This window comes from Mirounga leonina, unplaced genomic scaffold (assembly GCF_011800145.1).
Source record: "Mirounga leonina isolate KUSES-001 unplaced genomic scaffold, KU_Mleo_1.0 Mir_201, whole genome shotgun sequence".
In the NCBI taxonomy this organism is placed as follows: Eukaryota; Metazoa; Chordata; class Mammalia; order Carnivora; family Phocidae; genus Mirounga; species Mirounga leonina.
Window position 1 is genome coordinate 9,968,965 of NW_023270504.1, and position 23,979 is coordinate 9,992,943.

General features: G+C 37.6%; 1 protein-coding gene across 4 annotated transcripts in view; it reads left to right on the forward strand.

Annotated features, from left to right (window-relative positions):
* The window catches only part of SOX5 (SRY-box transcription factor 5), a 1,007,739-nt gene that overhangs the window by 150,754 nt on the left and 833,006 nt on the right, over positions 1-23,979 (forward strand). For 3 of the 4 annotated variants that reach the window (XM_035028072.1, XM_035028070.1, XM_035028069.1), the window contains exon 2: positions 969-1,050. The exons of the other annotated variant lie outside the window; for it this stretch is intronic. The gene's annotated coding sequence lies outside the window, so the exon portion shown is untranslated. The remainder of the gene's footprint in view (positions 1-968; positions 1,051-23,979) is intronic. 4 annotated transcript variants of the gene reach the window in all.

The following is a 23,979-nucleotide window of genomic DNA, read 5'->3' on the forward strand; positions in this document are numbered from 1 at the left end:
AAGATGTTACCACTGGGGGGAATGAAGCAAAAGGTGCAGGAATCTGTTTCTTACAACTGCCTGTGAGTCTACAATTATCTCAAACTAAATTGTTTAATTAAAGAAGGCAGCCCTCTACCTAGATTAAAATCCAAAGCCTTTTCCTGGCCCTTTCCAACCTCACTCATGTCCTACTTCTCTCTCCCTTGCATATCATGCTGCAGCCATAGTGGCCTTTTTGCTGTCCCTGGACCTGCTTAGCAAGCTCTCACCACAGGGCCTTTGTACTTGCTATTCCCTCTGCTGGGAAAGCTTCTCCCTCTGGTTTACTTACTTCATCCTGTTCTCTGCTTAAATGTCACCTTATTAGAGGATTTCCTTGAATACTTTCTCTAAGGAGCACGCCTGTCACAATCTAATGCCTTATTTGGATTTATTTTTCTTCTTTCAGTAAAAACATATTTGATACTTTAAAAAATTCCACATTCCTGGGATGGGAACCTTAAATTCCCTGTTATGCCTTCACTTTCCTTTCTGTTTTTTTTTTAGATTTTATTTATTTATTTGACAGGAACAGAGATAGTGAGAGCAGGAACACAAGCAGGGGGAGTGGGAGAGGGAGAGCAGTCTTCCCACCGAGGAGAGGGCCCGATGTGGGACTCGATCCCAGGACCCTGGGATCATGACCTGAGCCGAAGGCAGACGCTTAACGACTGAGCCACCCAGGCGCCCGCCTTCACTTTTCTATGCGTTCTTCTGGAATTTGGTGCATTGATTAAAAAAACAAACCAAAGAACCTGATCTCTATTATCTTTCTTTTGTATTTTCTTTCTTTCTGCTGATGTCTAGGTGCAATTCATGGGTTCTATAGTAGTAAATGCTCAGTTTATTACAATCCACTGGTATTTCCCCAACAGCTAAAATTTGAGAGTTGACCTCTTTACAAAGTGAATCTGCCTCTAAATGACTTAGCTCTAATTCTCTTCTAGGCTTTTTAATCAGTCTGCAGTGTAAAGACATACTTCAAGAGGATCCTTAGAAGTCTTGGACAAACTTACCCTTATGTGGCAGGTATGTCTCTGTCTACACACTAAGTATGCAAGACATGTAACTTTCTTTATTCTTCTATAGCTAAATCTAAATTACGGTTTGATCTTCCATTTAACCATGTGGAAGCAATCTGAGGTTGCATCTAAGTTCTAGGTAAGGTTGTGAGATACCAAGCTTTTGAGGATGACATACCTGTTCTTTGGCTGCCATTTCTTCATTAGCCACAGATTTCTTCCTATCCCTTGTCAGTACTTGTGGGCAACTGCTGAGGCATACCTTGATCTTCCTTTGAGGATCTTCTGCTCTCATTCTTCAAGCTTTTCCAGGTACCTCCTGGGCATATCAGGGCATGCTGTCACTCCTGCTGAACCAGAAGAAACTCTCTGTGGTGGGATGAAATTCTTCGCTCTCTCATGCCACTCTGAAGCACATGATACCTGTGTTGCTCTTGTATCATGCTACTGTATGAGATCCTTTGCAAGCCTGGTCAGGTCCATCTTCCTGGACATATTGCTTGGCCATCTCTAAGGTCCAGGCTATATCCAAGAAAGAAGATCCTTTCCCTCCTACCATTATCTCTCACCCACATATTTGGGGTTTCTCTCTGTAACAGTACTTTGAACAAGCACAACTTAGGAAATCAATCAAAACATAATTTGTTTTACTTGTTGTTCTTTTAAAATGAATTGGGAAAGGGTGGTGGGAGTTCCCTTGCCTTTGGAAAAAAAAATAGGTCTCAGGCAGGCTCCATCCCTAATAGGACTACTCTTAGATTAAAAAAAAAAAAAAGAATTCTTTTTGGCACTTTAGATTCCAAACATAGTCTTCATTCAGAAATTAGAATGTCTAATCTCAGACCATAATCATAGCTTGAAAGTTAATTTAATATCCATCATCCCTTCTCCCCCATCTGGGGCCCATTTTTGGGTTGGGCCAAAAATTGCACTGGGAGAGGGTGTGGGGTTTTTTTCTCTTTTTATCTGTCACCTCCTCTCCCACTTGCTATCTATTGCTAAACCTTAAGTGGTTGGAGCATGGGAAAGAAGAAGAAATAAATGGCTTAAGAATGTTTCTTACTTGAAATGGTCCTGTGTTAAGCTGGCTCCATGCATTCTGGGCCTGGCGATGGTTAAAACTGATGCTCAAAAAAAAAAAAAAACAAAAAAAAAAAACCACTGACACTCATTTGGCTCCCTTCTGGACCCATCTGGCTCAACTCCCCTGAGTTGAGTAGGGCTTCTTCTCTAGCTATTCACTTTCCAATGGAGCTTCTGGTTTTCATAGTCCATTCTACATGCACTCTCATCTAGGTTATCAGTGATACTTCCAGATGGTCATCTTGGGCTTCAGCTCTCTCATACGTGGCCCACATCTGCTTCATGAAAACATGAATCTTATGAACCTCTATGGGCAGGAAGGGTGCAGGTACTTCTCAGATTCCAGAGCTGCTCCTAGCCTGACCCTCTTGTCCTCCAGATTTCCAAGGTGAGAATCAGTCTGCAGTCCATTGGGTTTCCCAAACTCTAGGGAACACATTCAGGCTGTCTAACTTGTTCCTTTGAAGCCTCTGTAAATACTTGGAGAGAAAAGTGGTACCTTCCAGCTCTCTTGCTTGGGGGGAGGTGGGATTTACCATAGAGTAGCAGCTCAATCCAAGAATCTCTTTGTAAAGCTTCTCCTAATTTCTATTGTTTTGATCCTTTACATTATCTTGTTGGTTTTAGGGCCATCTGAGCAGTCTTGTGATTTTCTTTTAAAATCTGGATTTTGATCTGGCAAAAAAGCCCTTTACTTTGGAATTTCATACCTGTTCAATGGAGGTAACTCAGCTAAATCTTCCAATCTAATGACTGGTCATTCCAACCCTACTAGGATGAGTTGAGGTGGTGGGGGGTGAGGTAAAGATGCAGTCACTCCATCCCAAATTGCACCTGGATCCACTAATGTCTGTATATGTCTTGACCACCTTATTTTTCACCCAGAGGGATCTAAATCTACTCTAAGGTTAGTTAATACATAGGAGAGTCTCTTCTAGGTCTCTTTTGTATGCATGGGAGTCATTACAATTTCCCAGACGGTCTTAGGCTTTTGAAACTCAAAAACCAGTAATTTAATTGACACTTCCCCTGCTCTGCCAATGATTTTCTAATGCTGTGAGTTCAGAGTATAGCAATTTGGCTGCCTGAATGGAGAGAGAAGCAAGATTCAAGGATATGAAATAAAATACTTTAAATATTATATCCTAAATGATAAAAAAATATTGCTTACCCTCTTTTGAGTACCTCTAATGTGGTTTTTAATCTTTATAATGGCACTACATCCTTTACATTAAATATTTGATATTTGAGGAAACCAGACGTATTAGTCTGCTAGGGCTGCCATAACAAAGTACCACAGAGGGGGTGGCTTAAACAACAGAAATTTATTGTGTCATGATTCTGGAGGGTCAAAGTCTGAAATCAAGGTGTTGGCAGGGGTAGTTCTTTCTGAGGGCTGTGAGGGAAGAATCTATTCCCTCTCCTTGGCTTGTAGATGGTATCTTCTCCCTGTCTTTTCACATCATCTTTATTCTATGAATGTCTATCTCTATGTCCAAATTTGCTTTTTTTCTTTTTATAAGGACACCAGTCATATTGGATTAGGGCCCATACTAATGACCTTATCTTAACTAATTATAGAAATGACCTTATTTTCAAATGTCACCTTCTGACATACTGGGAGTTAGGACTTCAACATATGAATTTGGGAGGGGGGGTTGCACAATTCAACCCATAACACCAGGGTTCAAAGAAGCTCAATGACCTCAATTTCACACAGACCTTGAAATGCTAGTGCAGGGACTCCATAACTGTGTGACTCTAAAGCTTGTGTTCTTCCTGCTGTACTACACTTCATCTCAGATGAATCTTGCATGCAGCCTTGTGCAATGAGAATACTGTCTTTCCTTAAAACAAGCAAACCAGCCTGGTTGAGGCATGGATCTATCCTGGAAAAAAGCCCATACTTAGCTATAAGGTCTCTCATCACACGAACTCAGAATAATGCCTTACACAAAGGAGAAACAGGAACATGTTTGTGGAGAGGTCCAATATAAGGACATTATACCATAGGCTAGAAACTGAATGCATACCTGAATGAGGGTTTAGGTTCTACCAGGATTCAAATGGTTCTGGAGCTGCTAAAATGGCCTCAATTCCAATTTGGTGATATTTTTCCTATGGCCTCTGGTTTGCATTTCCGGTGCTTTTAACCTGTATCCATATCTAAATGTGCCGTGTGTCTGTGGGCTGCTTCACGTAGAGCATATTTAAACAATGTGTAATAAAACAACATATTTAAATCATACAAGAGAAAAAGGGTAGAATGTGTGCTCTAAAGTCCCTGTAGGCATTTACTGGATCATGGTAATGATAGCTTTCCTAAAAAAGAATAAAATATGTTCAACTTCAATGAAGATTATATTTAGGGGGACTATTAGATTGTTTGGGATATTTTCCTTTTAAAAACAATTCTTTAGTGCATCCTAGGTGGGAGATAGGAATTATAACAGTGATTCAGAAACATGGCTTCATGCATATGAACATAATTGGAGTCTTGTAGTATTCATCACTGTTTTATTCCAGATGGCAAAGAAATTATTATCCCTTTCAGTTAGTGCTTGAAATATCTACCTACAGAAATAAGTCCATTATAGGATTTTTCTTGCCAAAACTCTAATAGATGCTCACTTACTGAGAAATATGTGTACTGAGAAATATTTAAGAAAAATACACTTTAATGAAGCTGCACTAATGATATTTATTTAGCTAGTTGTGTACAGGGATCTAAATATGATTTCAAGTAAAGTAGACTATTGGCCGTATAAATAAGCTGGGCACAGGTGTGCAGAGTTTTAAGAGAATTATATAGCAGATCTAATGGAAATTAGAGTAAGCCTCAAAGAAATGTTTTATTATAAATTAGATTTCCTATTATAAAGCAAATAGAGCCACATAACAAAAACATTTTAAAATAAGGGTAAAAAATCGCTAACATATCAATAACCAAAAGCAACAAAAATTACCTTTTGGCATACTTGCTTCTCTTCCTTTTTCATTCATTTGTTCAACTAGGGATTAGTAAGTACTTACTTAATGCAGACACTGGGGAAAGATGGCTAGGATAAGATCTCTGCCCTGAATAAGCTTTTAAATTATCAGGGAAAATACACAATGAATGAGTCCTTATAACAGGTGGTAAGTGCAGTACTGGAGGCAAGTTAGCCAATGAGCTTGCTATCAACTCTATTTTCAGGTCTGGGAAGGCTTTAACAGGTAAGCTGAGATAGAAGAAATGAGTAGAAATCTGTTAGCTGGAAAAGAGAAGAAAATGTATTTTAGTTAGAGGAAAGAGCATCTGCTAAGGTACGGGAGGATTGAAATAACATTACGAGGAACTGTAAATAATGCAGCATGTCTGGAACAACAGAGAATGAGGTTGGAGAAGTAGGTGGAGGTGGTATCATGGAAGGATTTGTGCCAATTAGACTATTGGCAAGAAAGTTTTTCAAGTAGTGAAGGAATGTGTTTAGAATTTCATTTTAGAAAAATTAATCTTCAGCAATATGATTGGATGGATGGCTTAGAAATTACTAACCTTAGGAACTGAGGGTTTGGTAAGGAGCCAGATATACTTAATTTAAGCTGAAATAAAGCTTAAATTAAAAACTCTGGGCTTGCATGGGCCTCCAGCATAGGTAGGGACTCTAAAATGTGTTCTCATGGTCATATGTTTTTATAAAATTTTATTAAAAATATGTTTTTAACTTCAATTAGTTATGAATATTTTCCCTTTCTGTATTACTACTCTACCCTGTGTTATGCTTTTCTTAACATTCTCTTAACATTGGGGGGCATTGGTGATGCAGATTTTGTATTCACAATTTTTACCTTATTTTTTCTTTTTCAAATTGGATAAGCTTAGGCCTTGCTTTGTTGAACCAGTCCCAAGATGTGAAATGGCAGGTTCTTAATCCAGGACAGTAGCTGCAGAGATGAAGAAGGAAAGGATATGGAAGACAAAGGGCGAGGAATTATTGACTGTTGGTATGAAGGAAAGAGTGGTACCAAGCTTTCTCGCTTCTAAAACTTGGTGATTGGTAGGGGCAGGTGACTATCATAAGTAACAGTCTGTTGAACATCTTTATGTGTGTGTATATTTTCATATTTTTGGATTTACAAAAAGTGTATTTACCTGTATCAGGGTGTTTTAATGTATTTTGCTATTACCAAACTGCTTTCCAGGTAGATTGTGCCATTTAACACTGCTACAGTGAATGTAGAAATGGGTTTTGTTGTTTATGCCCCCCTAGCACTGGGTATTATAATTTTAATGTTTTTAAACTGAATTATTGGGTAAAATTAGTACCTCCTTTCTATTTTATTCTAAGGTGAGATAAATGCCATCCATTATTATTAGCTCTGCATAACAATCTATTTTCAGGAGATAGTTATTATGGCCTTTTCCCTGGTAATGATTTAGGAAGCCTTAGGAGGTAGCTGTAAATCTTTTATGTGAATAGTTATGTTGTGCACTCTAAATGCATACATACATACATACATTATAAAAGCTAGAAATAAGTAGGGCTAAAACAGTTTTGTAGATCAAGTTGTTTTAGACTAGGTATTGGCAAACTTTTTCTGATAAATACCAGATAGTACATATCTTAGGTGGTGTAGGCTAGGAGGCAAAATTGAGGATATTATGTAAGTACATTAAGAGAGAAAAAAAATTTCCACAAAATTTATTGACATAGTTCAAAGCATAATAATAATAATTGAGGAAATTTTTTATAATAGTAGTCTAATGAGAAAAAATGAATAATTTTTTTGGGTGGGAGACATTTCATAATTGTAGTTCAAAGTTAATGTTTTCAGTTCTCAGATTGATTATAAATGTTCATTCATTAAATCATTCTTATTTCACTGGTGGTGAGCTAGATTTGGACTACAGACCATATTGTGTTGACCTCTGTTTTAGACAGTGACATTTATAAGGCATTTTTCCATTAGGTTTTGTTAAAATATTTTGTATGGTAATATGTTTCAGTTCTATTACATACTTTATTTGAGCTTATGGCAAATCTACAACTTGCAAAACACTCATCAAAATGTGTGTGTCCATGTGTGTGTTAAATGTATAGGGTGTGGGTGGTTTTATTCTGCATTATCAATAGAAATTGGGATATTTCTGGGGTAGTAACGCTATGACAATGAAGCATTTTGTCAATTTAGGTTACCAGAGAAGTGAAACAGGAAGCTAGATTTGACAGGTCCAAATTTGATCTGTTGGTATATGTATTGGAATGAGTTTGAATATTCCCTGTTGACTTTGATTTGACTATAATTGGTCTTGTTCATTAATGACTGCTTCTGCTAACTTTTGGGGGTTTCTGCTTTGGTTTTCGCTTTGCCGTTCCTCAGCAACTTTCCAAGATGTTTTCATTCTTTTCCGACCCTCCTTCACAAACTTGATGTCTTGAAATACTTTTTTTATAATTTACATTTCATTTGCTAATGGTTTTTGTGGCAAGGCTACCCAGTTCCTCTGGTTTCAAGAAAGAAAAGGAGGAAGGAAGAAAAAAAATGAAATGGAAAGATATGAAAATAAGCAGGTCATTTAACCTACTTCAGAGATTGGGCCATTTAATCTCCAAAGTTTCAGCTGGAATTTGATTCCTAAATCTAAGACCAATTTTTTCTTTAAACTCTTAATGAATGGTTTGGGGATTCTTTTAAAACTTGGGTAATTTTAGCTATTTTTATGAGTATCCTGAATTACGGACTGGATTTCTTAGGAACTGACAATTGGGTTGGAAGTTTAATCTTTTTAGTCAATATGAGTACAAAGAATTGGTAATTTTCTAATGCATAATTGAAGATAATTCAAATGAATGAACTCAGTATGAAAACACTGTTTTTAAAAAAATGATGTGGATGGAACTAGAAGGTATTACGCTCAGTGAAATAAGTCAGAGAAAGACAAATACCATGTGATTTCACTCACATTTGGAATTTAAGAAACAAAATAGATAAACACAGCCGAAGGGAAGGAAAGATAAAATAAGATAAAAACAGAGAGGGAGACAAACCGTAAGAGACTCTTAACTATAGGGAACAAACTGAGGGTTGCTGGAGGGGAGGGATGGGGTAACTGGGTGATGGACATTAAGGAGGGCACTGGATGTAGTGAGCACTGGGTGTTATATGCAAATGATGAATCACTAAATTCTACCCCTGAAACTAATAGTACACTATATGTTAACTAAGTTGAATTTAAAAAAAAAATACAGAAAATTTTTCTCATATTACTAGTACATAAAATATTTTGATTTAATATTTTGTTTAATGGAGAAATATGCTGTATCTATACAACAAAGTAAGCTGTATGTATTTTTTAGAGATAATGTGTTATAAGATTGCAATTTTTATGTTTCTGGGAGTAAGCACAGGAGAAAATTCCATCAAAATTAAATTTCAGAATTATTTCCTTCTCTTATTTATTTTTATAGGCCCTTTCGAAAGCAAGGTTCCAAATATATCTTCCACAGTCTTCCTGCCAGTGGCTAACTCAGCGTGCTCTTCTCAACTATTATCTTGTTTTTTAACTGCTGAAATATGTGGCCATTTAAAAAATTTATTTAATTCCACATTTTGTTTCTGCTTTAGATGCAGAAGGTCTTTGTTTTTTTATAGAAAATTGGTATTAACAGTTTTATAATTCCAAGAACAAAATTTGCTCTAAACACCATTTTTTAAGAATTTTCACTGAGTTGTCCAATTATTGTTAATTACCAATTGGACTTACTGTGTCTTAAAATAAAATTCCTTTAATATTTATAATCACAATTATTGACAAATATCTGATGTTTGTTATTTAAAAAACATTTGTTCAGCCAGAAGAGGAGCAAATTATTTCATCAGAGGCAAAATAGAGCTTCAGAGCCCTTCATTCCTGAGTTCTACCCCAGGTTTGGGGAAAAGCTGTAGGTGATGTGTTCACATGATGACATATTTTGTAAAATTTGCAAAGTAGCTATTTTTAAAAAAATTTATTATGTTCAGTTAGCCACTGTATAGTACATCCTTAGTTTTTGATGTAGTGTTCAGTGATTCATTAGTTACTTATAACACCCAGTGCTCATCACAACACATGCCCTCCTTAATACTCATCACTCTGTTATCCCCTCTCCCCAACCCCCTCCCCTCTGAAACCCTCAGTTTGTTCCTTAGGGTCCATAGTCTCTCACGGTTCGTCTCCTTCTCTGATTTCTCCCTCTTCAGATTTCCCTCCCTTCCCCTATGGTCCTCCGTGCTATTGCTTATGTTCCACATATGAGTGAAACCATATGATAATTGACTTTCTCTGCTTGACTTATTTCACTTAGCATAATCCCCTCCAGTTCCATCCATGTTGATGTAAATGGTGGGTATTCATCCTTTCTGATGGCTGAATAATATTTCATTGTATATATGTACCATATCTTCTTTATCCATTCATCTGTTGAAGGACATCTCGGTTCCTTCCTCAGTTTGGCTATTGTGGACATTGCCGCTATGAACATTGGGGTGCATGTGCCCCTTCTTTTCACTACATCTGTATCTTTAGGGTAAATACCTAGTAGTGCAATTGCTGGGTCATAGGGTAGCTCTATTTTTTTTTTTTTAAGATTTTATTTATTTATTTGACAGAGAGAGACACAGCGAGAGAGGGAACATAAGCAGGGGGAGTGGGAGAGGGAGGAGCAGACTCCCCGCTGAGCAGGGAGCCCGATGCGGGGCTCGATCCCAGGACTCTGGGATCATGACCTGAGCCGAAGGCAGATGCTTAACAACTGAGCCACCCAGGTGCCCCAGGGTAGCTCTATTTTTAACATCTTGAGGAACCTCCATACTGTTTTCCAGAGTGGCTGCACCAGTTTGCATTCCCACCAGCAGTGTAAGAGGGTTCCGCTTTCTCCACATCCTCGCCAACATTTGTTGTTTCCTGTCTTGTTAATTTTAGCCATTCTGACTGGTGTGAGGTGGTATCTCGTTGTGGTTTTGATTTGTATTTCCCTGATGGCTAGTGATGTTGAGCATTTTTTCATGGGTCTGTTGACCATTTGTATGTCTCCTTTGGGGGAGTGTCTGTTCATGTCTTCTGTCCATTTTTTGACTGAGTTATTTGTTTTTTGGGTGTTGAGTTTGAGAAGTTCTTTATAGATCTTGGATACCAGCCTTTATTGCAATCATTTATGACCAGCACCTCCACTTTAACCTCCCTCCATTCCTTTTCTGTTTTGTAGTGAAATTAGATAGGCCATGGCTTTGTTTTGGTGTGGAGTAGGGTTCACCGAAGGAGGAATCGAAGTGGGGATACAGTTATTTTAAATTGAGTGGGATATACTTATGTTGTTTATAAATACTTCCGTGTATAGTGATGCTATTATGATGTTCCACTTTGCCAATTCACTAGACATTTGACACACTGAGGCCACACTGGAGCATAGGAGCCAGAGGCCACAGAGTCCTATGGACACATCCTACAGCACTGACAAATGATGCATGGGAATGGAAGGGTGAGACGAGGTTTGAAACATACAGAGCCAGAAGCTACTCTGTGGGAAAGCTTTCTTGTGAGTAGATGTACAATATTATAAACAGAGGATATGGTTTGTATCAATCCCAGTCCCAGTAGAAGTTCTCTCCTGTTAGGAATTTAATGACTAATGCAGTTTATGCTGTTATTACCGCATCATATATTTTTTTCATTTTTGATGGGTATTACAGAAATAGAATTTCTCAACTATCTGTGTTTTTAGGACACAAACTCATAGTGGTGGTACAGGCAGCAAGTACCGCTGTGTGTGTGCAATTGCATGTTTTCTGAATCCCAGTTATGAAAACAAATTTTGATTAAACATACTAGATAAAAGAATGAATTTTCTTTCTGTTTTCTCTACAGAAAATGATATTTATGAAGAGGCAGTGTATGCAGCCAACAACTGTAGGGGGAGAAAAAGCTTTAGAGAGGTCTGGTCAGGGAGCTAATTAATATGACTATTATGTTTTTTTTTTTCTAGATTTTGTGATTTTTTTATATTTCTCAGCATGTTAAAGTAGTAGTTTTTTGGGATTTTTGCATTGTGAATAAATATTTACTTTCATGTTAAACTAATCATCTTAATTTATATTCTCTTCCTAAAACTGCATAAGCTTTGTGGCCCCACAAAACCTGGATCCACATAATAAATGCTTATTAAATATTTAGATACCATGAAGACATATACTAGACAGCCTACTATCTACTTGTCACTCATTTTGTGTTTGGAGTTGAATGCATCTCCATAGTAACGGTTTGTTATTTTTGTTCAATGATGACCGGCACTTTATATGGACATTAAGTAATATCAGTAAGCTGTAGCTAAGAAGAATTTCTACCTTCTCAAGATCTTGAAGTCATTCATTCTACAAAGCATTTTCTTATGGGTGAAAAACTGTTAAAAGTCCTTCATTTAACCAAGAATTTTGATGTATGGAAATAATATGTTACTTTATCTTTTCCTCCAACCATTTTTTTTCTGGCTTAACTTTTTGTTTGTGTGTTTTAAAAAAAGTAGAGAGGGAAGGAGGGAGGGAGGGAGGGAGAGAGAAAGAGAAGAAGGAAGAGAGGAAGAAAAAGCTTCAGAAGTCAGAAGACTTTGTGATCAGATTGGGTTACAACAGAATGGTAGGAGAGTCTCAGAACAGGTGCTTCAAATTCCCCAAAGTGGCCAGGACACAGTCAGTGGTACTCCTAGGAAAGTAACAAAGGGCTACTGAGCCTCTCTCCATAGAAGTTTTTCCAAGTAATAATTTCAAACAAAAATTTTTTTTTTTTTAGATTTTTTATTTATTTATTTGAGAGAGAGAGAATGAGAGAGAGAGCACGAGAGGAAAGAGAGTCAGAGGGAGAAGCAGACTCCCTGCCGAGCAGGGAGCCCGATGCGGGACTCGATCCCGGGACTCCAGGATCATGACCTGAGCCGAAGGCAGTCGCTTAACCGACTGAGCCACCCACGCGCCCCTTTAATTTTTTTAATAGATGCATTTAACGCAATATCTTCCTCCCTTCCTTCCTTTCGTTCTTTCTTTCAGAGAGAGAGCGAGCGAGCGAGCTGGGGGGAAGGGCAGAGGGAGAGGCAGCAAGAGAATCTTTTTTTTTTAAATTTTATTTATTTATATGAGAGAGAGAATGAGATAGAGAGCATGAGAGGGGGGAGGGTCAGAGGGAGAAGCAGACTCCCCGCCGAGCAGGGAGCCCGATGCGGGACTCGATCCCGGGACTCCGGGATCGTGACCTGAGCCGAAGGCAGTCGCTTAACCGACTGAGCCACCCAGGCGCCCTATTATTATTTTTTAACGATTTTATTTATTTATTTGAGAGGGAGAGAATGAGAGAGAGCACGAGAGGGGGGAGGGTCAGAGGGAGAAGCAGACTCCCTGCTGAGCAGGGAGCCTGATGCGGGACTCGATCCAGGGACTCCAGGATCATGATCTGAGCCGAAGGCAGTCGCTTAACCAACTGAGCCACCCAGGCGCCCAATTTCAAACAAAAATTTATATAACTAGTGCGTTTGTTTTAAACAATTCCTGGTTACAGGCAGTATTTACAATGTTTCAGGGAATTAAGCTCAACGTGTTCCTTTGGTAAATACACTGTACAGTTTAACATTTTAACTCTCAACACTAAAACACTCTGTCCTAAGCATCTCTGTGCTCACCCATCTTCCAGTTGTGCCTGGAGATTTAGGCATAGTCTACACACATATAGACAACCCCTTTTTAAAGCACCCACTTTGGGCATACAAATGGATAGGAGTTCGTAAAGATGTCTGCAGGGGTGACTGTGCCCACAGGGTTCACCTGGTTACGTCTATGTGTGTTGATGGATGACTTAAAATGTGTTAGCGGGGAAGAAGCCTCCGTGTGGGTGCATGAGCCAGTGGGGGCTGCTGCTGTGCTGGCTCCAACAGGGTTAACCAGCCTTGCCAGCATGAACAATGGAAACCGGGCAGCTCTAAATGAAATGAGCTGAATATTTCATTCGGCCACTCAGCTGCCTGCTCCAATTGCCTCCTTTACTAAAATAAGAGCTTAATCTAAAGTGACAACAACATCAGTTTCTATGTGCTCCAGTCACACTGAACATGACTTCCTTAACATAAACACTATTTACATGGACCGTCTGGATGTAGCAGGGAATCAGGAGCGTGCCCAGCTAAGACACAGGGTACAATGAAGGACGAGAAGCAGGCAGCTGAGAATTAACATCAGCAAATGAAAGCCTGACCCTCAGAGGGCATGTCCCTGATACGTTTTAAAATGAGAGAGCATTGCACCAGTAACCTTAGCCTTTGTAAAGACTATGCCATTTAAAATAAAATAGCACCTTTTCAGTTTAGACACTTAACCAGATGCATTATGTCTGACCCATTTTCCAACTTGTGTGACACGAGAGGGTGGATCCCTAGCTGCAATTATTAGAATCTTTCAAACAATTGCAACCAATAACCTCCCTCCCCAGACTCCTTCTCATAGCAGCCTGTACTTCTTCGCGATAAAGAGGGCATTTCGTTCGGTGAGTTCAGGCCAGACAGAGACGTCAGGGGAGTGGGAGAGAAGATGTGACCCTTGAACTGAAGGCTTTGATGTCAGTGTTAGCAGTACGCAGGAAATCCCTGTTTGTTTCAGCTTGAGACTTCTGGAAGATTAGAAGCAAGAGTGTGACAAGGCACTGGCCTGTCAGGGCCCACAAAATAACACAACTTGTTTCCAGCACCCCAGAATAGATGATGAGGGAGATTGCAATCCTGAAAATGCATTATTGATGGTTTCTTTCCACAAGGAGGATGCTATAGTATTAGTTATTTTTGTCATGCTAGCCAATGTTAAGGGTCACAAAATGTAGAAATGTATAACTTAATCCTCTTAAAATTATTGACAGTTAATGGAAGTTATGGTTTCTCCCCCCAGCTTCATAGATAAGGAAAGTAGAGCACAGAGAACTTACACATACATCTGAGGTCACACAGTGAATCAGAGACCAATAGGGAAAGAATCCCTTTTTTTTTTTTTTTTGCCAGTTATTTCTACTTCCTTCAAGTTATCATTAATACTCTTGTTTCTAAAATGGCTCTTCTCTTAAAATCTCCCCGGATTGAGCCCTGTAGAGGCTGATACCAGACACTGACTTGTGGCTTCCAGGTTCCAAAGACCTGAGGCTACTGACAAAATGGCAGCCCCCCCTCCCTTTTTTTTAAAGTACAGTTCTGTGTTATCTGTTCGCATCCTTCAGGCTCTGTGCCTGAGTGAATGCCCATGCAGTCCCCACCCCTGTGGTGGTCATTTTAGATAAAGCTCTTATTCACTGAAGAAGAAAGGGACTGACTGGCTTTAGAAGAATGCTCATTAATCAACAGGCATTTATGGAGAATCTTTGAGATCATCAAGCATTATGTTGGTGGGGGAGAAAATTATCTCTGGCCTCATGAAGCCCACCATCTAGAGAAAACGTTCATCGTAATTTAAAAAGAAGGTTTAGATTTCTGTAGAAAGCCAATAAGAATATCACCATTGTGAAAAAATAAAAATGCTATTTTTATTGTTGCTCTTCTCCTCTTTTTTCATCTTCATTTTTAACTTAAGGGAAATGCAAGAGGACACCTTTTTGTTCACCACTTATTGAATATTGATCGACTCTTTCAGGTGCTATTCTAGATGTGACCCCAAAGGAATTATACATATTTTCTCACAACCTGATGGAGATACTGACATTTGTACTAATATCAATTTGTGATATTTGGTGAGTGCCATAATAGATAGGTACCAAATGCTTGAGAGCAGAGGAGAGATAGGAGTGACCATCCCCGCCCCGTGGGATCTCTTTAAATGACAAGGATCTTGACATCTATGCCCAATAGTAGCCAGCTCTTCAGCTCGGTTTGGACAATCAACAAATATCAGCTGGGATTGAAAATGCCAGTGGGAGCAGGGTCCCTGCCTCCAATTGAGCTTGGGAGGCAACGCCTACATGGATTATTGAAATCAATAGAATCTGCTTAAGGCAAGTGGGAAGCGGAGCCTGTGTCTTGGCTTGTCTCAGCTGCAATAAGGTTCTTGATGACCTTCTCTTTTTCCTTCTCAGGTGAGGATAGGCTTGCCTTCTCTTGAGATGTCTCTCCTGCTTTGTTGCCTCTTAGTAGGAAGGGGCATGATTAGCCTGAGAGAGAAAGGCAGGTTTTTCTTGTTACAAGTGATATAACCCACAGCCCACTTTGAAGAATTTCAGGGTATTAATGAAATAAAACTCAGGTACTCAGGTAGTGAAATAGACTCAGGTACTCTACTATCTCTTCTATTTTCTTTCAATCACCTTTTCTCTAATTAATAGTGGTCAGAGTCTCAGTCCTGCAATACTATTATTGTGTATCATTAACTAAGCCACTCATAGTTTTTATGTTTTCCCAGAGCAGGATGTTTTAAGAATATTTTTCCATTTTTATCTTCAGATAGCTAGCTGCATATAAACCAGTCACTATAAAATTAATCATAAAATCCCTTTCTTTCCTCCTTTGCTATTTTCATTTTAAACTTTTAGGGAACGATATATTCTATTTGTTGTATATGGTCTTTTTTCCCTTTGGAGATGGAGGCAAAATTTCATCTCATGATAAAATAGAAGATTGTTTTGTGTCATAATTTTTTAAAGTATGGAAGAATTTTGTCATTTTTATATATAATTTCCACACTGAATGCAAGTTTTCCTGAAGAGAACTATGTTTAAAGCATAATCCAGAGACAAGATTGTATATCTCGCAAGTTTCTGCTTAATGACTTAATGTTTTTAGGTTTTACACATGTAATCACTAGCACAGGAATTTAACTTTTTACATCTCATCATTCAGACATATAGTTACTGGGGAGGTGGGGGCAAGACATAGCTTCAGTACAGGTGACGCTCAAGCTATTCATCCTCCAAGCCCTTACAAAACCCTTCCTTGTAATATCAGGCTGTCATTCTGTTATCTTGGACCCTGATTGGCCTATAAATGTGTCCCATCGGCAAGACCACAACCCAAAAAGTCAGCTTCGCAATTTTGCAGCAGCTGTTGCTGCAGAAGGTAAATGCCGTGCAGATATTGATGAGCTTGCTAATTTGTTTAGTAGACAGAATTTAGAATGGGGAACAGGATTTGTCTGCTAGCTGTCATCATCCATCAGCCCCAGGCTGCCCCAGGCAGTGGGTTTGCTTTTTGCCAGCTTCTAATTTTGCTTTATTTTTCCTTAACTTCAATCTACTTTATTCATTTATTATAATTGGGAGAGTGGTGGTTGAGATAGGAAAAAAAATACTCATGTCCCACACTTGAGATTGAAGGCTCTCATATGCTGCGGTTCTCTGATATCAGCAGATTCAGACTGGACCTGTTGGTCTGTTGATTGATGTAGTGAGTGAATGAAGATTGTGTTCTCATGTGGGGATCCTAAAGCACAGTGTGACTGGAAGACTTGCCAAAGCAACCCTCAGCCTTATGTATTTCTCCGTTTCCACCAAGATCAGAATTTATATTATTATATTTGTTCCTTGGGGGTTCTCATTCAATTTATTAAACTTTTTTTGAGTGCTCACTAGGTTTTGGTTATTCTTATAGATGGCCAGAAATATATTGGATGAACAAGGCAGAAAAAGCCCCTGCTCTGCAAGTGCTTAGACTCTAGGGGTAAAGATGGAAATAAGAGAATAAATACACAATACTTCAAGATAGTGATAAACCAAATGAATGAAGGAAATGAAGTAGAGTAAAGAATAAAGTTGGAAGTACTATTTTAGATAAAGAGGCCAGGGAAGGTTCTCTGAGGAGAGGACACCTGAGTCCTGAGTGATGACAAGTCCTGAAAAGATCTATGGGGAGGCTTTAGGGAGAAGAAACAGCAAAGGTAAAGACCCAGAAGAGACGCTGAGCTTGTTAGGATTCACGAACAGCAAGAAAGCCTGTGTAGCTAATGCAGGTGGTGGGCCGTGGGGGTGGGAAGGAGCATTAGGCAAATGACATTTAGGAAGGAAGGAGGGTCAGGCCCCTCGGATTTTATTCTGTGTGTGATGGGGAGCTGGTTATAAGTGAGGGAGTGACTAGGTCAGATGCACATTTTTAAGAGCTTACTCTGGCTACTGTGTGGAGAGTAGATGATAGGGAGCAAAAGTGGAGAGAGAGATCAGTGGGAGACCATTGTAGTAGTCCAGTGAGAGGTGATTCTGGCTGGTCCTAGTGGCAGTAGTGGGGTTGGTATATATTTCATATATTTTGAATAGCTCTACCTGATGGTTTGGATGTGTATGTGTGTGTGTGTGTGTGTGTGTGTGTGTGTGTGTGAAAAGGAGAACAATCAAATGTGACTTTTAGATGTTTTGATTTCAGGTATTGAATGGTCAGAATGGCTATGATTAACTCATACATATTGGGGAAGGATATAGGATGGAGTAAGTTGTTTTTAAAGACCCGTTGTTGGTGAAATTTGAAATAGCATGTAGAAGAAAAGAAGTGTCAGAAGACTCAAGATGAGTAAATGTTACCCTGGATTTAAAATGAGAGAAAAGATTATATTTTTATGTTTATATTTATTTTTTATATTCATTTATATTTTAAGGATTTTAGTAAAATCCTAAATTGTGTTTTTTTGTAGATCATTTCTGAACACTTAGAAACAAAACGGTGTTCACAAGAAGCTGGTATGGGTTTTCTAACATCTAATCATGCAAAATTAACTTTATTCTTTTTAATAAAGTTATTCTAAGATACCATCATTTATAAGCTGTACTTTTATAATATATCATACAACTTTGAGAAATTAGAAAGAAAATTGTTTTGGTGCACAGTATAGTAACATGGATTAATAGCTGAATAACCATGCCTAAAAGATATAGATTAAGATAATGGTTATATATATTAATATAATGGTTATTAGTCTAAAGAGAGGTCTGTTGTCAGGTGCTATACATTCTACTCATTGGCTTATCCTCTTTAATATTTTTATTAAGAACTTTGATGAAGGAAGACTACTTCCTTACACCATACACAAAAATAAACTCAAAATGGATTAAAGACCTAAATATGAGACCTAAGGCCATAAAATAACTAGAAGAAAACATAAGCAGTAATCTCTTTGACATCATCAGCCTTAGCAACATTTTTCTAGATATGTCCCCTCAGGCAAAGGAAATAAAAGCAAAAATAAACTATTGGGACTACACCAAAATAAAAAAACTTTTATACAGCAAAGGAAACCATCAACAAAACAAAAAGGCAACATATTAAATGGGAGAAGATATTTGTAAATGATACATCCAAAAAGGGGGTTAATATCCAAAATATTTAAAGAATTTATACAACTCAACACCAAAAACCCAAGAAATATGATTAAAAAATGGGCAGAGAACCTGAACAGACCTTTTTCCAAAGAAGGCATATAAATGTCTAACAGCCTTGTTAGAAAAGATACTCAACACCCCTAATCATCAGGGAAATGCAAAGCAAAACCACATTGAGATAATACCTTATACCTGCCAGAATGGCTAGTGTCAGAAAGACAAGAAATAACAAGTGTTGGCAAGGATGTGGAGAAAAAGGAACCTTGTGCCCTTTTGGTGGGAATGTAAATTGGTGCAGCCACTGTGGAAAGCAGCATAGAGTTTCCTTAAAAAATTAAAAATAGAAATACCATGCAGTCCAGTAATTTCATTACTAAGTATTTACCCAAAGAAAATGAAAACATTAATTCCAAAAGATATATGCACCCCTATATTTATTGCAGCATTATTTACAATAACCAAGATACGGAAGCAACCTAAATGTCCATTGATAGATGAATGGATAAAGAAGATATGGTATGTATATATATATATATGTATACACACACACATATATGATAGAATATTACTCATCCATAAAAAATGATAGCTTGCCATTTGTGACGTGGATGAACCTAGAGGGTATTATGCTAAGTGAATTAAGTCAAAGAAAGATGAATGTTATATGGTTTCATTTATGTGCAAAATGAAAAAAAAAAAAAAAAACAAAACCCAAAGCAGAAACAGACCCATAAGTACAGAGAACAAACTGATGGTTGGCAGAGGGGAGAAGATTGAGGGGAAGGGCAAAATGGATGTAGGGGAGAAGGAGGTACAGGCTTCCAGTTATGGAATGAATAAGTTATGGGGATAAAAGGTACAGCATGGGGAATATAGTCAATGGTATTATAATAGCAATTTATGGTGACAGATGGTAGCCATACAGGTGGTGAGCATAGCATAATGCAGAGACTTGCCAACCTGAAACTAATATCAAGTATACTTTAATAAAACATACATATTTTAAATATATATGTATATTACCTTAAATTATTATATGTTAAATTATGATAAATAGTATTAATATGTTAAATGTATATTTATATTTACATATCTATAAATATACCTATAGTATCAAAAGAAAAGACTAAGTCCTAAGACTATGACCTTGACCTCTAGGGTCAAGAACAAAGCAGTTTAGGTTGGGTGTTAAGACTAACCATTGGATTTAGTTGGAGACCATTTATATACTCTAATTTGAAATGGGGAGCATATTCGGCACAAAGATAATTAAGACATTCTCAAAAAACTCTAAACCTACCAATTAATTTAGGCTATTAGGGCAGGTTAGCATAACAATGAGACCCCAAGAGTCTTGGCTTGTAATGGATATAATAGAAAGAATGGATATCCCTTGGTAGCGTCCACCCAATTGTTTCTTTAGACTTGACGTAATATGATAATATGATATGCTAAGGCTTGTCTATTCATTAAAAAACAAAAAAGAACTTTGATGAAGGAAGAAAGTAAGTAAGGGGACTAACACTTTGATTACCTTTTTTGGCAAGGACATGTTTGCCACTTTAACCCATTTTATCTCATTTGGTACTTAGAAAGTCAGTGAGGGTTCTAGAGGGGAGGGGGGTGGGAGGATGGGTTAGCCTGGTGGTGGGTATTGAGGAGGGCACATTCTGCATGGAGCACTGGGTGTTATGCACAAACAATGAATCATGGAACACTACATCTAAAACTAATGATGTAATGTATGGGGATTAACATAACATAATAAAATAAAAAAAAAATTAAAGACAAAAGTCAGTGATAGGCACAATGTTGGCCCAAACTTGACAAGATGAAATTTAGTGGTGTAAAAGTAATTCTACATATAACTTTAAAATAAATTGGTTAATTGCAGGTAGTGGGTATTTGAGTTTGATAGTCCATTTTCAAGATACTCTTGCTGATTTTATGTTCAGTATAAGCCAACAGTAAGACATATCTGCTCAAACCAGAGGTAGTGTCACCTTTAACAGCATTAATAGAAGAAATATAGTATCTGTAACCAATGAGATAGTATACTAGTCAGCTCATACATCACTTATGGGTAAGATAATTTGAAGGACATTGATGATTTAATGTCTAAAGCTGGTGAATTAGAGGGGTAGATACTCTGGAAACTAATAACTCATATAAAGAGGAGTTGTTTAGCTTGAAAAAGGGAAACTTAGGAAGGATTTCAAAATAATCCTTAAAAATATCATAAAGGATTGGCCTTTCACTTGGGGCCACAGATAATGAAAGAAACAGATAAAAAAACAAAACAAAACAGATGATGGACTTAAATGATTTGAGGAGAATTTAATAAAGGAGTAGTTATAAGGATATAGACAGGGTTTTAAAATACCAAGACAATGGTAAAATACCACTTTGCACTCATTAAAATGGCCACAATAAAAAAGACAATAAGTATTGGTGAGGATGTGGAGGAACTGGAACCATCATACATTGCAGACAGGAGTATAAAATGGGCAGCTGCTTGGAAGAGTCTGTCTCTCAGACTCTCAGAAGCTTAAACCTTGTGAGCCATATGACTCAGCAACTCCATTCTCAAGTTCATCTTGTTGAACACATATGTCCATATGAAAACCTGTATACAATGCTCAGAGCAGAATTAATCATAATAGCCAAAAAGTGGAAAAAAACCAAATATCCATCAATTAATGAATGGATAAATAAAATGTGGCATATCTATACAATGGGATATTATTCAGAAATAAAAAGAAATGAACTGATACATACTTCAACATGGATGAATCTTGAAAACATTTGCTAAGTGAAAGGAGCCAGTCACAAGAGAACACATACTGTATGACTCCATTGATATGAGATGCCCACATAGCCAAATCTATAAAAACAGGAAGTAGATTTTGTGCCTGCCTTAGGGCTGAGGGGTTGAGAGATTGGAGAATGACTGTTCATAGGTATGGAGTTTCTTTTTAGAGGGATGAAAATATGCTGAAGTTGGTTGTGGTAATTGTTGCACAACTTGATGAATATATTAAAAACCATTGGATTGTGCACTTTAAATGGGTGAATTGTATGGGATGTGAGTTATATCTCAATAAAGCCGTTATTGAAAGGAACTGACAAGGGTTGGTACAGTGCTCTGGGGATGATAATAATAGTAGAGAGTGGTCACCGCCTCTAGGCCTGAAGGGACAAGGAGAGAGGACACTGTATGGAGAGGCCCACCTGTCTGGGGAGATACCACCAGATTCTGAAAGTCACTTGCAAGGAGGGAGCTGCCGAAATGCATATCCTGACCTTACTCTTCTCTTATTCATTGATCTCCTGCTGATGCCTCCCATTTTCAAAACCCAACCAGAAGCCTGGGAACAAGGGACTCTCTTGATATGTTACAGAAATCAGTAACCCAGGGCACAGAGCTGGGTGAAAGGTGGAACTTGTTTGTGGGTGTGAAACACAAGTGATTATGCGTAGCTCTAGAACTGAGACCAGTAGAGGAAAGTTAAAATGGGATGTTTTGCCTCAAAATGAAGTGCATTTTGATCTCTTGGAAATAGTGTTGTATTGAATCTGAGATGATGATAGAGAAATTACATAATAGAGGATTGCAGTTTTAAGTGAAGGCTGAATTAATTACCTCTGGAATTCCCCTTGCAACTCTAAGTTTCTGTCTTTAACCACTGACATATTGGCATCGACTGTATTATCATTTGGCTAGCTGTGGTTGTAGAAGTTCAAGATTTGGGCTTTGGCTAATAGAACATGGGATAGGTACATTTTGATGATAGTGAGAAAGCAAAGGGAATATTATAAGTATGGGGTGTTCACCTTGAGTTCAACTTCACTGACAAATAAATTGAATTCTAATGTGGTCAGAGACAAGTCTGAGAGAAATGGCAGAGGAAAAAGAAAGAAGCTTGTTGTCAAAGAAGATGTAGGATTTGAAGAAATAAAATTTACCTCCTTAACAATTTTACTGATTATGTATATTAGCCCTACTTTCCTTTTTAGTTTAAAATGACAGTAAAAATATGGCACTTGAATAGTCTAAGAAAATTATAGTCGGCCTTCCTGAACGTGAAAGATGTCACAGAAGTGTGTGTATCTTCTCTCTTGTATGTTACACTAGGTTTCCTTCTGGATTTATAGAGGGAGTGCTAGATCTGCCATGGAACCCATATCTGACGCTGGGCTGGCCAAGAGGCATGCTTTATGCTACTCCTCACTCCTTTTGCCTAAATAGGATCTATCAGGATGGGATATGGGATGAAAGAGATATGAGAAGAGAGAGTGGACAGTCCTTGAGAGATTGTGTAAATGGAGCTGCTACATGTAGCAACCCCACAGTTTGCAGGCTACTTATGTTGAGGAATTTAGAGAAGTTATTTGATGAGTTTTACGGTTTTCTAAAATTGGTACTTTTACTTTGTGCCATGTTTTATATCTACTACATTAAATATATAGCAGTATAATCATTTACATGGTCCGGTGCCAAAATCCAGAAACGAAGATGCTCATTTGCAACTGTGGACAATATGCAAATAAACCACTGATTATGTCCTGCCAACTGAAGCGGTTGCAGGATTTGGAAGGAATACTCAAGACTGTGGAAGTATATTTTCTGTTTCTTTTAATCTATTTCTGGACACCCAGATATATATCATAAATATTTGATTAGATTTCTTGGATTTTTAGAAATTACTTTAATTATTTTCCTCTCAATATTTTGTACAGTAAATTTTACTCTTTACTAAAGGCCAATAGTTTTAGATTACTCTTTATTTCTATAAGTGTTATTTTAATTTTTGTTAACTAGCCACTGAAATTATCAATTCATTGTAGTGGATGGCATTTCACTGGAAGAGGGCATTTATTTTGGTGGAGGACATTTCGTATAGGATTATTGTTCAGACAGACATTTCCCAGTTATGTGACAAGTACCTAGGAGTACAACTTTCTCAGTTCCTTTCAATTCCCCATACTTATGTATGTTTTATTCTTCACTATTGTTTTTGGTTTCACAACGAAGTAGAAAGACATATCTCTGTAAGTTTTTTTTTTTTCATGAGACATTTGGCTTCAGGATAACAAATATTTATGAATAACATAGGGTTAATATTAGAATTAAATTATTTAATACATATAAGATAACACACTGGGTCTGGTATGTAGAATTATAAAAGTTATATATAAAGCCTAGCACTAAGTAGTAGAGCTTAGTAAAAGATAGCTATGATATTGATGATGATGTTGGTGGTGATGACAATAATGACTATAAGGTAAAATGCAATTATCAAAGTCATTTTTACATAATGATTTAAAGGGAAAGTCACATACATTAGTAAAACTAAAACACTTAATCTTTTCAATTTATTTTAAAAATTTTCCATAAATCTTAAAGCTGAAACATAAAACTTAAAATGTGCTCAGCATGAGGTCTCATTAACAGACCCTCAGAAGCATGAGCATATAAGTTTCCTTGACATTACTAGAAAAATGTGAGGCATACACATCCAG